Consider the following 19,420-nt stretch of genomic DNA (forward strand, 5'->3'; position numbering starts at 1 on the left):
AATCCATTCTGTTATCAACTTCCATTTTATGAGAGAGTATATCCCATTCCCATTTATGGTTAGGATTATCAAATTTATATTTCCCTCTAGGCTATCTTTTACCACTTAAACTTTTTCCCTTGCTCTTATTCCTCCTCTCCAGTGTTTTACTCCTTTTCCCCTTTAACTTGTCTTTTTAAAATTTAGCTATCAGTTTATTTTCACTTATACCTTCACCTTCCCTTTTATAAGTCCCTTCTTCCCTTTTCTTTCCCTTCCTTTACAGAAGACAAGGGTATCAGGGAGATAATGCATGACAAGCCCATGAATGGGATTTGAATGAGGGGCTTACTGTGCTAAAGCAATAGCCTCACTTTCTCCTCCACAGCCATGTGAGTCCATTGGCCAGATGTGAATCTGGATGTCTACAGATGGCCCTAGATGTGGGATAATCAGTTTAAATGACTTGCCCCAAGGCACACAACTAGTAAGTGTTAAGGACTGCATTCAAACTCCCATTCTCCTGATTCCAAGGCCTGTGTTCTATCTACTGTGCCACTTACCTTATTTCCTCTCTGGTCCAATCTATTGAATAGGATTTACTCAGTGTTCACACCCTCTCTTCTTTCCCTCTACTAAAATACTTAATTCCCTTTTATCAAATTATAATCCTTTTATGTGATCTGATAAAAATACAATAAATGAATGCACTTTCAATCATAGTACCAACAATGAATAATTGATTGATAATCTCTAAGTACTCTCAAAGTATTATCAAAGGTTGCTTGATTGCTTTACTGATTAATAAAGCAACATTGCCTCATATTCACTAAGAACCTGCCCCTCTTCTGTCTCTTTAGAATTACAGTTCTCAAGAGTCATGAATCATATCAAGTTATAATCACTTTATGACTTACCTCCTTTTCATGTACTCCCCAGGGACATACAATCTTCATGAGCCAATGAATCATGCAAAGCCAAATAATTTCTTGAACCATTTGTACGCCCTCTTAACATATTTTCTCCCACATTCCCCTCTCCTTTAGTTCTCCAAAAATGGTACTTAAAGCCTTTGTCAACTAAAAAATGGATTAGCATAGATCACTTCCTAATCTCTTTATGTCTACCTCTTCTAAGAAGGTTCCTACCCACTACCTCTTTGGTACTATAAACCTCTATCTACCTAAGTAAAGTCACTTCTGATTTAATTAACTACAGATTCTATAAGTACTCTAAATACTGGAACAATCTAAAGTTCTCAAGAACTTTACAATTGATTGCAATATATGGGAGACACTGACTCAGGATAGCCCAACATAAGATAACCTCCTCAGAGAAAGTTCTGAGCTCTATGAGTAAGACAGAATTAAAGTAGATCAAACCAAATGTGACACATATAAGTTTACTAAACACCCCAGATTTTCACCTGGACTATTTGTCTCAAATACAGTGACACAGTCTTTTTTTTAATAAAAGGACAACAACCAACCATAGCCATATTCTCTAAATTTAATCTCTTCAACTACATTTAACCCTTTAACCATCCTCAGAGAAATGTAAGATTTAAAGGTGTTATCTTCCTTTGTGGAGTTGAATACAATTTAATGCCCTTGACTAATTTTTATTTTTCCTTTCCATTTATCTTTTTTATGTTTATCTTGAGTCTTGCATTTGGAGATTAAATTCACTGTTCAGTTCTGATCTTTTTATGAGGAAATTTTGAAAGTCCTCTATTTCATTTAGCATCAGTTGTGGCAATCCTCAGACCAGCAGGGGATCCATTCAGCTCAGTAGAGAAAAGAAAATACATTACACTCAGGTGGGGTTGTCATCAGGACATCTGACAGAGACAGTTTATTGAAAAAAATTAAACAGTTCCTATAGAAGAAAACCACAGAATTAGCATACAGGGTAAAAACAATGATGTAACTTTGTTATGGGCAGAAATTAACACAGCAGAATGTGACCCAGGTCAAGAAGTTAGGAAACAGGGCTTATCAAATAGTGAGGCCAAAAATGATATAGTTATGTTATCAAATCAGAGTTCCATGGAAGCTTTTAGCTCAAGGGTAACAGAGCTCAGGTTATTTAGATTAATAACTGGGATCTTGCCCCCGAACTCCCTTGAGTGGTCTCTACACCTCCCTCTTTTCAGTTTATACAACAAGCTCACAATAGCCCAACCTGAACTCTATTAATAGCATATACAGTGGCTTTGGTTACAGAAAAAAAGACTTTGAAAAAACTTGGTAAAGAACAAAAGAGAAGCATAAAGAGAATTAATATAAGACATAATTGTATATTACTCTGGGCCCAGTACTCAAAGAGGATGGAATGATGAAACCATTTAATTATCTTATCAGCTGTGTTTTCAGGAATCAAATCTCATGGGGAGGCTTTTTGGATGTCTTTAGTCAATTTAAACAAATTTTCAATACCAAAAGATAGTTTTTAAAATGAGAGACAAATAACAAATGATCAATATCATAATTACAACAAAGCTGAAAACAGAGATAATACCATGTAACCATGTACCAAATACAAGTGGAGAATATAAGCAATCATACAATTTGTTGCTCAAGTCTATATATTCTTCCCTAACAAAAATTATTTATTACAGAAATATGTAATCAAATGATAAAAGATTTTCATAGTCTTCTTTTCAGCCTTAAATATTCTAGTAACATTTTCTGACAAATCTTGAGTAAATTTTGCTTCTGTCTTTTCCTTATCCATAACTCCTTTACATGCACATGCTCAAATAATGCATTTGTAACAGTTAATATTATTTCCTTCTTTTTCTCATTAATGATCATAAATTCCTCTTATAAGGATTGTGATACTATTTAAGTCAGAAAAATTATACCTAACTTCTCAGCATCTCTTCTTTGATATTTCCAGTAGTAACTTTGTTATATCCCAAATAAATTTACAGTTTCCCCTATCAAAACAACTTCAGTCATATTTGTCTCTTCATAATATAGTTGCTACCTATGGAGGGTTTTGCACGTAAGTCCAATATTCAGCTCCTTTAGTAGTTCCCAAATTGGATTTCCTTTTGCATGATCTGTCCTTCTTTCTCCTCTTATGCTTTCTTTTTTGATTTCTTAAATGTAAATTGTTCATTTTCTGTATTACTTGATTCACCTGATCTGCATGCTCTGATGTTTCTTTCTGACATCCAGACAGTTTCTCTTTCTGTGGACAAAACAAAAGCATAGCCTTGACCCCATGTTGATAACTGATCAAGTCTTTTCCAATGTCCATCTTTTATATCCTTCCCCATTACTCTGTGAGTACTGTTAGGGATGTTTATTATGTTATCTATGGTAATTTTGTAACCAAAGTGTTTTTCAGCCCAGGTTTTATTCTTATCATCCAAAGTCAAATAATTAATGAATACAGAGCTTAGTCTTGTATCTGCTTCCCTACATTCCCTCTTTTCTGTTTATGTGGGAACATTTTTAATGACCTATAGGCTTGATCTGTGGGATATAAGGAATGCCTGTAATATGTTTTATATTATATAGACAGAATCATTTAAATGCCATAGAAGTATATTCAGGGCTTTATCTGTTTTTATAGATTTTAGTATCCCTGCAAAACAATAGAATAAATGATCAATCATAACTAGAGTAGCCCCTGAACTTTGTGCTGTTGCCACTGTATATGAACTAAGTGTATCTATATACTAACATGAATAGATTTAATTATTCCAGAAGGTACATAATGAGTCCCATCCATCTGCCATAAATCATTAAGAGTCTGGTCTCTAGGATTCTTAAAATAATTTAGAGGAGTAGGTAAATACCCCTTTGTGGACAGGATATTACAATATATCTAGCTTGCTCTCTAGTGATGTTAAATTCTTTCCTTAGTAAAGAGGTATTCTGATGAAATTTTTTTGTAAAACAATTTAGCTTACTCTTCTACTAAGCTTATAAGGAGTGGAAGAGTTAATTGACTGGTCCTATGATTACCTTCACATATATAAGTCCAGGTAATCCAGGACAGGATTTTATATGTTGAATAAAAATGAATTATATCCATTTCTAATAACTTCTAGTAATTCTTTAAAGATTTATGTAATACTACATCAGTGCTATGATTAATAAAGGCTGTTACTATGCATCTGATGACAAGATAATTATACTTATCTATAAAAATATTGAAGAATTGCTGTTCTCTTAATACCAATAATATAGTATAAAATTCATTCTTTTGTATTGATGTAAAAGGAGCATATAATTTATTTTCCCTCATTACATATATGCTTTGGACCTACAGGTTTAGAATAACGTTCATCATATTGTTTAAAAATTTCAGGGATCCCAGAGGGTCATAACTTCTGATATTTTCCTTTATGATCTCTACAAAGTGATCAATTGTTAATTCTAGGCTTAGATATTATTACAGTAAAATAACTTATATAGAAAAACTAGATCATATAACTTTTTTAACATGTTGCTCATAAGCAAATTACCTAATTATGGGTTACATAATTTTCAATTTCCCAAGCATCTTTCAAAGTCCCTCATATATATTAAATATTATTGAAAATATTTGATTAATTTCAAAAACCCAATGCAAATTTTTAAAGCTAGTATTGCAAGATACATATTATGTTATAATATATATAATTTTTAATATATAATTTCATAAACATTAGATGGAAAAATTTTTCACAAACTTTCTGGGCCAAAAAGACCTTGAGATATATAATCTGTTGGCAAGGATTTCTCTAATTTTCTTATAACAAATCTTTACAAATGTGATAGATGACATTTAATTCATTCATATTTTGTTACTGTAACACAATTTTAAATTTTCAAAAAAATTGAATCTGTTCTTATATAGTTTATTAATAATACATAATCATATTTTCAATGTAAAGTATATTCCCTTTACTCCCTAAAACTTTGAAATAAAAAAAATTTTAAGACCAGATGTTTCTAAAAATTTTTATGATTACAAGATTTTCTTTGTAGTTCTCTTAATAATCTTATAAATTCCAAAACTCACATGTGAAGTTACCTTAAATCATTATCTTTTTCAAAATATCAAAGTTTGAAAATTATTTTATCAATTATAAAGCCTGATTAAAAACACATAACTCAGGAGTCTCACTTTCCCATTAGTTTTTTTCTCCTTATGCCTCTGGAGGAGCCAAAAATATTATAACCAAAATATTATTATTATTATTATTATCATCATCATCATCATTACCATTACCAGTATTATTATCATTATTTTTACAAATCACTTAATTCAGTTACATGTATTTTCAGATAACTTTGTTCACAGAATTACACATTATAGATTTAACCAATTTGAAGAAACAGTTATCATTTACTTAGTGATTGCTTTCAAATCAAAACTTTTCACTTTATGGGGTATATTATTTTTCCAATCAATTCAAACCAGATATTGTAGAAGTTGTAGTTTAATGCAATTTTCAGATTATTCCAAACTCATTTAAACACATATCTCACTAAACTTTCTTCTTTTACTACATTGATTTGTAGATTACTTTCCACAGTTCCCAAAATCCGTATTTATACATATACAGTCAAACTGCTCTTAATTTCTTTCTACATTCTTAAACCTACTTCTATACTTCACAAATGGTTTAAAAAAAACACCAGTCTCGATTTGCCTTTTCATATTTCTTTGCAAAACTAATTTCTCTATCCAAATATTTTCAGAACCCATTACTCAGACTGAACTACATACTTATTCCCTTAATATACTGTTCCATTATCCTTTTCCATAAACTCTTCAAATAAAACCAGCCAAGCAAAATAATTTCAGTGAAATTTTCAATTTTTACTAGGTGTCTTATAAGTATAATTTACCATTTCAATCAGATGAGAAAACAAACAATAGAAGATAAAACAAACTAATAGAACCCCCTTCTTTCCCAAAAATAACAATATAATTCTCAGGAAAATCTCCTGTGGTGTCAATCATGAGTCTTTGAAAAAAGAAAAAGACCCAATTTTGAAAAGAAAGATAGAAAAGAGAATTGGCCAATGAGGACACAAAGATATGATAACAAGTCTGACCATGCAGAGAGAGCTAAGAGCTTTCTTCTGACTGGATTTTTAAAACAAACACATAGAAAACACATAAACAGAATCAGAGCACATTGAACCAGAGAGGCCCCCAAAGTCCAGGGAAAATCCCACCTAGCTCTGACAGTAGATTAAATACATAAAACATTTAATATATCACAATACATTTTTTTCATAAAAGGGTATTAATATTTTTAATACTTCTGGATTTTTAACTAGTATAGCCTTTGAGAGGGCAAAACAGTCATTTAAAAATTTCTCAGCCTAATTGAATATCCCCTGTCCCCCTTCTTGTTTTAGAGTACACCAATTAACTTCTTTCTAAGGGGACAAGTCTTAAGTCTTTTCTGAGTTGGGGGGGGTGGAATCTTCTGTTCTTAAATCTTCATTTCACCTATAATTTCCTGTAATAAATAACATTATTAGAATCTATATATTGATAAACTCCTGAATCTCAGTTCTCCTATCGTTGGAAAACATAAACATCATAAACAGTCTGTAAAGACTTATCATTTGTTTTTTGATAATTTCTAAGCTCTTCTCTTTAACCAGTTTCTTTAAGAATTTTATATCCTGTTGTAGCTTTTTTTTAAGTTCTTTGGAGATGTCCTTCCCCATTATACCTGTTATACCCACTTGGAAAAAAAAAATAGTTAAGAGTTGCACTGCTCACAGCTCCACTCAAAGCCTTCCCCTCACCTGATCCCAGAAGACCACTCAGCTTTTCCAGGGGGTTTTCTTCTCCTGAAGGACTCAGTCTCCAGAGGACTTCAAGTCTCATGCTTGCCCATATTGGGAGCCAAATGTTGCAATCCTCAGACCAGAAGGGGATCCATTCAGCTCAAGAGAGAAAAGAAAATACATTACACTCAGGTGGGGGTGTCTTCAGGACATCTGACATAGCCAGTTTATTGAAAAAATTAAGTAGTTCTTATAGAAGAAAACGACAGAATTAGCACACAGGATAAAAACAATGATGTGACTTTGTTATGGGCAGAAATTAACCCAGCAGAATGTGACCCAGGTCAAGAAGTTTGAAAACATGGGTTATTGAATAGTGAGAGCAAGACTGACACAGTTGTGTCACCAAATTGGAGTTCTGTGGAAGCTTTCAGCTCAAGGGTCAACAGAGCTCAGGTTATTTTAGCCAATAACTGGGCTCTTGACCCTGAACTTGCTTGAGGGGCCTCTACAATCTTTTCCCCTGACAGAATATGCTGAATTGTGAAAGATACTTAAAATCTTTATTGTTATCCAATCTCTGAAATATGTTATTCCTGGTCCTTCATGTCTTCAGTGTTGAAGTTAATAAGTCCTATGTAAGACTTACTGTGTTTCCTTTGTATTTAAACTGCTTTGCTGCTAACAGTATTTTTTGCTGCTTGCAGTATTTTCTCCTTTATTTGAGAATTAGGGAATTTGGCTATGATAGTCCCTGGAGTTTTTATCTTGAAGTCTCTTTCTGAAGGAGTTCTGAGTAAACTTTCAATGACCATTTTCTCTTCTTGGTCTAGTATATGTGGACAGTTTTTCCTGATAATTTACTGACAGATTTTACATGTTCTTTTTTTTTTAATCTAGGCATTCTGGTACACTAATAATTTATAATTACCTCTTCTAGATCTATTTTTCAGGTCATTTGTTTTTCTAAAAGGTCCTTTACATTCTCTTCTATTTTTAAGCCGTTTATTACTTTGATGGAATCTTGGTGTCTCATAGATTCTTTGCTTTCTATGCATCCAATTCTAATTTTTAGTTTTATTTTCTTCAGACAGTTGGTTAATATTCCAGCTGGCTAATTTTACTTTTTGCTTAGTTTCACTCCCTTTCTACATGCTTGATTTTATTTTTTGAAAACTCCAGTTGAGGTTTAGATGAGTGTTATTCCTTTTCCAGTAGGGTCAGTTTTATTTTTTGAGGAGTTGCAGTCTTTTTCCAGTAGGTTATTTTTACTTTTTAAGGACTTGATTTCTTTGGTCAATTATTCAAAATTTTCCTGCATGGCTCTCATTTCTTTTTTTCCATTTTTCTTATTCCTTTCTTTTGTGGTTTTTAAATTCTTTATTAATCTCTTATTTTTAAGCTCGTCTAATGAGGTTGTGGATTTGTGTCCAATTCATAGACTCTTTTGAGACTTTCCATGTAGTCGATTTGTCACTGCTTTCATGTTTGGAGGTGGAATTTTTATCATCTATCTGTATAGGGGCTTTCTATGGTTAGCCTTCTTGGTTTTTTTTTTTTCCCATTTTGATTGTTTGAGCTCTAACCTGTGGTAGATGGAATAAAAATCCAAGTTTTTTGTGCTGGGACTGGGGTCTGATCCTTTCTATGCAGACCAGGCAATGTCTAGGCAGAGGTTTCTTTTCTGCTTTATGTCCAGGCTCTACCTTTGCAGTGACTTGTTCCCAACCTAGTTGTGGCTTTTACTCCAGTGTTCACAGAGTTGAGACTTTTGTTTGAGGTTGGGACCTGCCCTGTTGGCTTGCTATCTAGCTGCCACGTCATATGCTATTGTTAATCCACTGGGATCTGGACTACCCTGTATCTAAAAGCCTCCTGCTGACTTTCTAGTTGTCCTGCCTAACTAGACTTTACTTCTCTTCCCCCCCCAAAAAAAGACAGACTTTCACTGATGATCCTCCATGTTAAGCACATCAATCTTGTCTTTTTTTAATGGGACCTGTAACATTAATGTCTATATAGAGGATTCCTTTAGTGTTGTACAGGGAAAAGCTTAATTTACTGTTGTACATGCTAACTTCATGTCACTATCTTGGCTCCCCCTGGAAGTCTCTTAATAATAACTTTGGGAAAAAATGTGATGAATTACTAAATTAAGTACTTAGAATTATTTTATACTAAACCTAGTAAGTTCCCAGTCACTTATAGTCTCCGAGTAAAGGTTAGCTAGGAACAGTTTATATTATGGTAGGGATTCTTTATCAGGTACAATTTTTATTGAATAGTCATGGAGATCCCTTCTCATTGCAATTCTTTGACTTTTTTGTTGAATGATCAGATTGAATGCTATCTTCTCCAATCCCTAGGGTTTGGCCTCATTTTTGTGGTTTTTCCATCTTTTGTTCTTAGCCTTCAATGTTCCTTTTGAGTCTCTCCTTGAAAGTTAAAATATAATTCAACTTGTCCAGGAAGGAATTTTTCTTGAAGAAATCATGCAAATATTTTTTGTATTACCTGCTTTTTTCCCTTAGTGTTCACCAATCACATCTGTAATATATTCTCGATTTCTTTCCACGAACTGCTTATTGATCTGTAGTTTGCTTGATATATTCTTTCCTCTTCTGAAAATTGCTACATTTCCTCTTTTCCCACCATAACTTCAGAGCTTTAAAGAACTGCAGTAGTTAACTAGTCTAACCTGCAATTAAAAAAGAATTCCCTGTACATTATAGCCAACAAGACTGTCTTTTCCTAAAGTCTCCTTTTTATTTCCAAATTTTATTTTTTCCAATTACATGTTGTGAAAGTTTTTCAACACTCATCTACATGCATATTTATGTTACATAATTTCCTTCCACCATCTCATTCCACCCCCTCCCCCCCAACAATGAACAGTCTAGTGTACAGCGAACATATATTTCTGCTTTACATGTTTACAGAAAAGGAATTTTCTCTATAAGGAATTAGAACTAAGGGAAAAGAAAAAATCACAGGATAGGAAACAAAAACATAAGAAAAATTTCTGAAAAGTGAACATAGTATTCGTTCAGACTCAGTAAGATTTTTTTGTTTGTTTGTTGCTTTTTATCCTTCATCTGGATGTGGAGAGCATTGTCTAACACAGGTCTCCCAGTGTTGTCCTAGGTCTCTCCATTGCTGAGAGGAACTACATCCATCAAAAGTAATCAACTCACAATGTTGCTGTTAATGTGTACAATATTCTCTTGATTATGCTCCCTTCACTCAGCATCAGTTCCTGTAATTCTTTCCATGCTTCTCTAGAGTACAACCATTTTCTTTTTGAACAATAATATTTCATAACATTCGCATACCATAATTTGTTCAGTCATATCATCTGCAGAATGAAAGTTTTGCTTCCTCATTGTCAATTTTAAATCTTTCAATTCCTTTATCTTCTCTCATTGCTAAAGCTAGCAAATATCTAATACTATATCGAATAGTAATGGTGATAATGGGCATCCTTGTTTCACCCCTGATCTTATTGCAAATACTGCCAGTTTATCCCCATTCCATATAATATTTGTTCATGATTTTTAGATAGATACTGCCCATTATTGTAAAGAAAACTCCATATATTCCTATACTCAGTAGTGTTTAGCTTTTTATGTATCTCTTGTCTCTTATATTTGAAGATCAAATTCTCTGTTCAGTTTTGGTCTTCTTATCAGGAAAATTTTGGAAGTCCTCATTTTCATTGAACATCTTTCCCCTGACAGAATACACCGACTATTTTAGGGTACTAAATACTTGGTTGTACTAAATACTAAATCTAAGGTCCTTTGTCCTCCAAAATATCATATTCCAGGCCCCCTGATCCTTTAATACTGAAGGTGATAAGTCCTATGTAATACTGATTGTGTTTCATTTGTATTTAGATCACTTCTTTTTGGGTGTTTGTAGTATTTTTCCTTTATTTGAGAATCCTGAAATTTGGCTATGATAGTCTTTGGAGTTTTTATCTTGTAGTCTCCTTCTGGAGGTGTTCTATTTATTCTTTCAATAGTTATTTTGTCTTCTTGATCTAGAGTATTTGGACAGTTATCTCTGATAATTTCTTGAAAGATATTTTCCAGGCTCTTTTTTAATCTAGACATTCTGGTAGACTACTAATTAATAACATCTCTTCTGGATCTATTTTCCAAGTCATTTGTTTTTCTAAAAGATACTCTACATTTTCTTCAAATTTTTTTCAGACTTTTGATCTTATTTGATGGAATCTTAGTGTCTCATCAATTCATTGGTATCTATTTGGCCAGTTCTAATTTTTAGGGTTTTATTTTCTTCAGTTAGCTTTTGTGGTTCCTTTTCCATTTGTTTAATTTTACTTTTTGCTGAGTTACATTCTCTTTCCAATTGGTCAATTTTATTTTTTGAAGAGCCACATTCTTTTTACAGTTGATCATTTTTACTTTTAAAGAAGTTGATTTCTTTAGCCAAATGTTCATAATGTTTTTTCTGCATGGCTCTCATTCTTTTTTTCCATTTTTCTTCTTCCTCTCTTCTTTGGTTGTTAAATTCTTTTTTAAGCTCTGCTTAGAGGTTTTGGATTTTAAACCAATTCATAGATTACTTTGAGACTTCCTATGTAGTTAATTTGTCACTGCTTTCTTTTTTCAGAGGTATCATTTTTATCATCTCTATCTACAAAGTAGCTTTCTGTAGTTAGCACACTTTTAGTTATTTGCTCATTTCAATTGTTTGAGTTCTGTTGCTGGGTTTAGTATAGGCCCAACCTTTTTGTGCTGGGGCTGGGGTCTGAGCCCTGGCTTATTGCTGGCCAAAATGTTGCCTATGCAGAAATTTGTTTCCACCTTTATGTCTAAATTCTACCTATATAGTGATTTGTTCCCAATCCAGTAAGGTCTTTTGCCCCAGTGCTCCCAGGATTTAGACTTTTGTTTGGGCTTGGGACTCTCCCTGTTGGCTTGCTATCTAGCTGCCAGAACTGCACTGTGGTTAAAAATTTCCCACTGGCTTTCCAGTTCTCCTGCCTAGTTGGATTTTACTTCCCCTTTTCTGCCAAAAAAAGACAAACCTACACTAAAGACCTTCCACTATGTCTACAGTTGAAAACTTGTTTCGATCATTTCTTTTTTTTTTGTTTTTGATGGGACCTTTAATGTCTGTGCAAAGGTTTCATTTAGTATTATGTAGGGGAAAGCTCCAGAAGCATACTAACTTCAAGCTGCCATCTTGGCTCTGTCTGGAAGTCCTCCCTAAAACTTCTAATGAAGGGTAATTAATTACCTCCCAAAGCAACGTAATCCACTTTTATATAGCTCTAATTATTAGGACATTTTTCCTGACATCAAACTAAATCATATTCTTGAAACTTCCAACTACTTCTCCTATTTCTCTCTGAGTCCAAATAGAATGCAATCAATTTGTCTTCCAAAGACTTTATTCCACATATTTGAAGACATCTATCATGTGTCCTACCTGAGTTTTTTATTCTCCAAAATAGGTCCTTTGACTGATTCTCCTTTTCCATGAACATTCCAAATGTCTTAGATGTTATCTAGCTTATTAGTGTTTTTGCTAAAATTTTCCACCTAACACATGAGCACAAAATGTCAGGTGCAATCTGAAAAAGATGAGTAAAATATATGACTGTCACCTTTTCATTCCACTAGGTTCTGCCTCCTTTATCATACCTGAAGATGACATTTGCTTCTTTGGTTTATATAACCATCTCACTGGCTCATTATAAAAGTATAGTCTACTTAACATTATTATCAGAACTCGAATGTCTCTTTTATTCATCTGTCCACTACATTAGCCTGATTTATAAAATGGCATATTGGCATGCTTTCTATTTGTCTTCTTAAAGTTGTTTTAGGAGATTTGAGGTAACTCTTCTTTATTTTGAGTCTATAGTAGGTGAAGACTTAATGGATTAAGCTTGAAGTTGACTTGGGCACAGAATAAAAGGAAATTTTATATATAATATAATATGCACTTTTCTGTAAAATAAAAATCCATTTGCCTATTTTTATATAATTAGATCTGGTCTCCTTACTGCCAAGTTCCACTTAACTCCTCACCAATTCTTCTTTCTGCTTCTAATTTGGGTTTTTCCAGATGTACCTGCTTGAGAGCAGTTGTTAAATGATCAGAATGATCATTTATAGCTTAAAAATTGGTAATTGTTGCAAATCACAGTTTGATTTATTGCTTTGTCGATTGTCTAGACTTTAATAATTCAAATCAAACTTTAAAGTGTATGAGTACACTTTCCTTCAGAAGAACTCATTTTTAGATATTTTCCACCTTACCTTTATATTGATATATAAACATTTCTTTAACTCGGCAAGAGTGCAATGGGGACAGTTAGGTGGTACAGTTGATAGAGCACTGGTCTTAGATTTAGGAGGATGGGCCTTCAAATCTTAACTCAGATACTTGCCCTGTGACTTTGGGCTAGTCACTTAACTCTGATTGCTTGGAATCCAGGGTCAACACTAATTGTCCTGATTGCTATCTGGCACTGAATCCACATACTCTAGAGGAGAAAGTGAGGCCTCACTTAGTTCCAATTCACAAACTTGTCATGGCTTCAATAACCTGAAGTCATGGTCTTCTTCAAAATGAAGGACAAACATCAGGAGTGCAATAGAAGGCTCAGGGAATGATGTGATTATCATCAGACTGGAGGTCTGGTAATGGGAGGCTAATTAGAAGAACAATAATGAAAATAATTATAATAATATCTAGCATTCATATAGCTCTTTAAGTTTTATGAAATGCTTTTTATCCATTATTTCATTTGAGCCTTAAAACAGACTCCTGAGTCATACTGAGTATCTACACTAGTAATGACTGATTTGCAGACTTTCTGCCTACACATTTCAATTAATTAACACCAAGTCATATATACATATATTATTCTTGGAATACATCAACAGGGAGCAAGTATCTGCAAGAATATGAAAATGATTAAATTTAACCCATGTAACCCTAGAAATTTTAGGATTTAGGATTAGCTCAGGTTTATAACACTTTTTTCCTAAAAGAATATCAGAAAATTTCATGCCTGCGTGGTCATCATTCCTTGCCTTTTGCATTTGGTAAGTGATTTAGAGGATAGAATGCAGAGTAGTCATTTTCCTGAGTTCAAATCTGGCTTCAGACACTTATTAGCATTATGACCCTGAGGAAAGCCCTGTTGGCTTCAGTTTACTCATCTCTAGAATGAGCTGGAGAAGTACATGGCAAATCACTCCATGTATTTTTGCCAAGAAAAGTCCAAGTAGAATCATGAAGAGTCAGACATGATTGAAAAATGACTGAACAATATCAAAATCACCTTCTATGACAATGGGGGGATAAAAATATTGACCAAGCTGTCAACTGTTTTTCATTTTGCATTTTACCTCAAGTCTAAAGACTCATATCTAAGTCAAATAAGGAAAGCAAATGCCTCAGGCCTGATGGTTTTTATATAGCCTTCTTTGGAGGAGGAGAGCTCCCACTATCATTCCCATCCCAAAAAAACTAGTCTCTCTTTTTTCTCTCTTTGTCTATCTCTCCATCTTTCTCTGTCTATGTAAAAATCAGAGAAGATCTTAGAAATATACAAGCCTAAATTTTATAGTTATCTATAAACTGGGATTTTTGCCATCCTCTTATCAGGGTAAAATGAAATCTGAGAAATCTCCCAAAACACGTTCTCTTCTCTTTCTTTGTTGTCTGTCTTGGAGATAGCATGAACTTCTATTATTTCAATTATTATTTCTATATATGATACTTAGATCTAAAAGCCCAGATCTAATCTTTTTGTTGACCTACATACCTTGATCTCAAACTGCCTATTGAACATATTATACTAGATTTCCCAAGGGCTTCTCAAACTAATTTATACACATACTTTATATTGGACAGGACAACTACTTAGATAAGATAGATAGACCAACAGACATATAGAAAGAACAGACCCATTATTTTTAAACAAATAAACAAAATAAATATCTTTAACAACTCCACTGTCAAGAAGGTATTGGGATTTCAAGCCTCTTTTCCCTTACACATACTTATTGAAAAATGAATTTAATATAAAAAACAGAAATGCTATTATCTCTCTGTCTTGCTATCTTCAAATGGAAAGCTTGTCTGAGATTTTTCTGTGTGAGGTCAGGGATTCCTACACCAACCTACCCTGCCAGTCCTGATGCTGATAAACCAGAATGGCTTTATATTCCATACAAAAGTTATCAAACCAGTCAGTTAAAATCTAGAAGCTTACTAGAGAGAATATAAGCTAAAGAAATAAAAGAAAAGAACTTTAACACATCACATGATAATTTTGATTTCTTTGACCTACATCAGCAGCCAGCTGATTTTCCAGATGGACAAACAAGATTTCCCCCCTTCTACTCTCTTTAGTCACTAGAACAGACTGCCTAGGTCATCTCTTACCATCAAGTAAATTTGATTCTCACAAAGAAACTTCATGATCAGCAAACAAATAACATGTTCCGAGAATACCTCCCACTGCCTGAACAAATTAGACAACCTTCAAAAGTGTTTAGTTTACTTCTCACACTGATCCTTTTGCAGCATTTATAAGGGAAATTGTTATCTTCAAATAACAAAAACCTTTTTTGGGCTGCAGAATCAATTCCTTGGTCTGAGTTTTAGGAAACCTGGTTCCAATGGGACCAGGTTTGGACAAGCAATTAGGATTTTGATTGCTGATAGATATGCATAACAAAGGAAAGAATGATGGATAGATTTAGACCCTAACTTGACTTCTTACCTTTTTTTCTGGCTCCAATTCATTTACATGAAAATCAAAAAAAAATATCTTATAAACATGCAAGTCTAAATTTGATAGTTATCTTTAACTGAAAATTTTTTTACCTTCTTCTTATCAGGGGAAAATAAAATATTTAAATTTACTTAAAATACTTATATGCCCAGGAATACTTCCTGATTTCTATTAATTGGTTGTGGTGAATACTATTAGTAAACTGGCAACTGTACTTATTAGGGGGAGGTTCTGGACACTGCAGACTGGAAATAAGATAAGAACTGCTTATTCATATGCTCTTTGATTACATTTTAATCCTTCTCATGCCCCAAGCTATGGATATCTCCCTAAGCAAGCTCTTTTTTCTTTCTTTGTTGTCTTCCTTAGAGATCTTATCAGTTTCTATTATTCCTATATAAATGATTCTCAAATCAAAATGTCCAGATCTAATCTATTTTTGATGTACAATTCCTGATTTCAAATTACCTATTGGACATATCACACTGGATTCCTTATAGGCTTCTCTAACTAAGCATGACTTCTCCTCAAACAACTGCTCCCTTCTAAATTGCTGTTAGTTTTGAGGCAGTCACTCAATTCTCTCCCTTGATGTCATCCTCAATATTTTAAACCCACTCAACAAATTCAATTTGTTGATAAATTATATTATTTCTACCATTACAATCTATCTCATGTAGACCTCTTTCTCTCCACTCATATACTCATCATCCTCATTCAGTGCCTCTTGACCTCTACCCTGGATTTTTCCCTGGTTCCCATGTCTCTCACTCCAGTTCATTTTCTATACAAATCAATTTTTGTAAAGTATGAGTAGCTATATTTTTCCTACCCCCTAACTCCCATGGCTTTCTTATTATATATCCTATTTTATTTCCTCATTATATGGGTTAAATATAAAGTACTCCTTTTAGTGTTAAGGCTCTTTATAACTACCCCAGTTGGTCCTTGAGCAGCCATAGTTGGATACATTGTTGTTTCTAGCAAAGGGTTGTCATTGTGGTCCTCTGATAGCAAAGGACAAGAATCAAACCAAAACAAAAAACCTTTACAACTTTTTTACACTTTATTAAGAACTTCTATTTACCAGTCACCGTGATAAGCACTGGGTATACAAAAAGAGGCAAATGGAAATCATGTGAAGTTTATCAGACTGCCTGCCTTCTATGGGGGGGGGGGGGGGGGGAGAAGGGAGGAGGGGGGAAATTGGAAAATTCAAAACCTTACAAAAATGATAGTAGAAATTACTATGGCATATAACTGTAAAAAAATAAAATATTTCAAAAGAGGCAAGTGATAGTGCAACCCTTAAAGAATTTCTTCTCACATTTTACTCTCCTCTACATACTATATAATTATGCAGTGACAGTCAAATTTGCTGTTCCTTATACAAAATGTTCCATCTTCCCAATCTTAAATTAGTTAACAAGCATTTATTTAGCTCTGCTTCGTCCCAGGAACAGGAATGCTATATTTCTGCGAGACAGAAATGTATTATGCACATTCTTTTATGATATTTCGTACTAGGTTAAGAATACAAAGAAAAGATGATCATAAGCACATAGAAGATATAAGCAGTTCAATACTCATGCCTCTGCATTAACTGGCCCCATTCCTGCAAACTTCTCCCTCCTCACTTCTACCTCTTGAGATCCCTCCCTACTCTTAAAGACTCAGTTCAAATGCTACCTTATGTAGGAGACCTAGTCCCCTGCCAGTTGCTTGAAACTTTTTCTCTAAGATTACCTTCTTCTACCTTTTATCTATCTTTTATGTGCATCTTCACCTCTAATCTCCCTCTTTTGAATGAAAGCTCCTCTAAGACAGAGGTTGTTTTATTTTTTTTTAACTTCTTTGAAAAGCTAGTACTACTCACAGTTTTGAGTACATAGTAAGCATTTGATTGTTTGATTAAAATAGTAATCAGTAGAACCAGAGATTGATTACTTTGAAACTAGCAGCAAGAAGTAATGCTCTCCTTTTATCCCATCCAATAGTCATAATGAAAACTATGGTACTAGTGGAGGAAAAAGAAGGAAAATGCTATACCTAAAAAGGAACAGGTCCAGTGAAATTAGAGCAGTGATATTCTCCCTGTTGGAGGTATTGATTTTTCCATCACAGGTGTGCCCTAATCACAGATGTTCTTGTCTGTTTTTTTTGCTTGTCTCCGCCATTAAATTCTAGGCTCCTTTAGAGAAGGCACTGTCTTTTGTCTTTTTTTGTAACCCAAAGCTTATCACAGTGACTGGCAAAAAGCAGGGACTTAATAAAGGTTTATTGATTGACTGACTGAATCCACATGTGATCTCTACTCGCCAATTCTCTCCACAAATGTAAGTATATTTCTGAGAGACAGAAATGTATTATTTTCTATTGTGATATTTCTTACTAGGCTATCTCATTATAAGCCTTTGTTCTGAAATAATTATGCCATCTGATTGTTAAAAAAGGGTGCTTATAAGCTTATAATGTGGGAACTCATACTATCATTTTTTGAAAGTTATTTTATTTTATTCTTTCAATTATACTCAAAAATAATTTTCAATATTTCTAAGTTTTAGAGTTCCACATTTTTCTACTTCCTTTCCTTCCCTCCCCATGATTTGAATGATTGGATCATACTATTATTAGAGGGAGGTTCTAGACACTATAGACTGGAAGTAAGACAAGAACTGCTTATTCACATGCTGTTTGGTTACATTTTCATCCTTCTCATGCCCCAAGCCATAGATATCATCATACTATTATTTTAAGTGGATGTTAACCCAGTATTAGCTATTTTTCAAACCACTATCAGCTATTCTGGAGGTCCCACTTAAAATAGGGGGTATCTTAGGTGCTGCAAGTGAAAAATCTCTTGATTAAGCTGAATTTGCAGAAAGAGCTGCACTCCTTCCTACCCCAAAACTCTGCTTTGATCCAGGAGATTGAATAAGAAAGAGAGGGATAGATAACCATACAACAGAGCTGAATCATCATGATTAACTATATAAAAGTAGAGACAGAAAGGAAGTACAAGGGCAGTGACCTTAGAAATAAAAGACAAATTCTAGTCATCACTTCTATACCTCCAATTATACTAGTATATTAATAAAATCTTTTCTCAGTCTTCATCACTCTAGACCTAATTGTTACACTTGATTAATAAAACTGACCACTCTCTCCTCCCAATAAGCTTTTCTCTTTGTATTTGCAACATTACTTTCTCCTGGTCCCAGCTCCACAATCTTTGGTAGCTACTTTGTCATTTCCTGACTCACCATCCATATCATGCCCTCTAACTAAGAGTTTACCCAGTTTCTTTTCTAAGTCCTCTTTCTACATATTCTCTATGTAGCCTCATTAGTTCCCATGGTTTTAACTCCCTTCTATATGCAGATGACTTGCAGAACTATAAAGTCAATCCTAGACTATCACCTGAGATTCAATAATGCACCATCAATTTCCTAATAGACATTTGAAACTGAATGTCATAAAGACAGCTGAAACCAAAATATAAAAATAAGTTTATCTTTCTTTTCCCCCAAACATGACCTCTTTTCAAATTTGACCATTTCTTTCAAAAGCACCACTATCCTTCTTAGTGGTACATAAACTTTACCCTAGCTTTGACTTTTCACTTTTCTTCACTCAGATATGCAAAGTTTCTATTTTTACATCTTTCATATCAAACCCCTTCTGCTTATATACATAGCTGCCATCATAGTTTTGGCCTTTTTCATCTCTCACCTGGATTATTGTAAGTGATGCTTTACTGATCTCTTTATCTCATGCCACACTACTCCAGTCCATTCTACCCACAACTCAAGTGATTTTCTCTAAATGTAGGTTTCTCCCTTATTTAATCAAGTTCAGTGAATTCCAAATGACTCTAAAGTAAATGACAAATAGATAC

General features: G+C 33.7%; 1 long non-coding RNA gene across 1 annotated transcript in view; it reads right to left on the minus strand.

Moving 5' to 3' along the window:
• Positions 1–2,635: 2,635 nt before the first annotated feature.
• LOC141513982 (uncharacterized) overlaps positions 2,636–19,420 on the minus strand; it is a 46,518-nt gene continuing 29,733 nt past the window's right edge. The window contains exons 2-4 of the long non-coding RNA XR_012475919.1: positions 12,195–12,339; positions 6,753–6,893; positions 2,636–3,177 (exon numbers count right to left, since the gene is read on the minus strand). This is a non-coding gene — a long non-coding RNA (uncharacterized LOC141513982). The remainder of the gene's footprint in view (positions 3,178–6,752; positions 6,894–12,194; positions 12,340–19,420) is intronic.

This window comes from Macrotis lagotis, chromosome 1, assembly GCF_037893015.1.
Source record: "Macrotis lagotis isolate mMagLag1 chromosome 1, bilby.v1.9.chrom.fasta, whole genome shotgun sequence".
Lineage (NCBI taxonomy): Eukaryota > Metazoa > Chordata > Mammalia > Peramelemorphia > Peramelidae > Macrotis > Macrotis lagotis.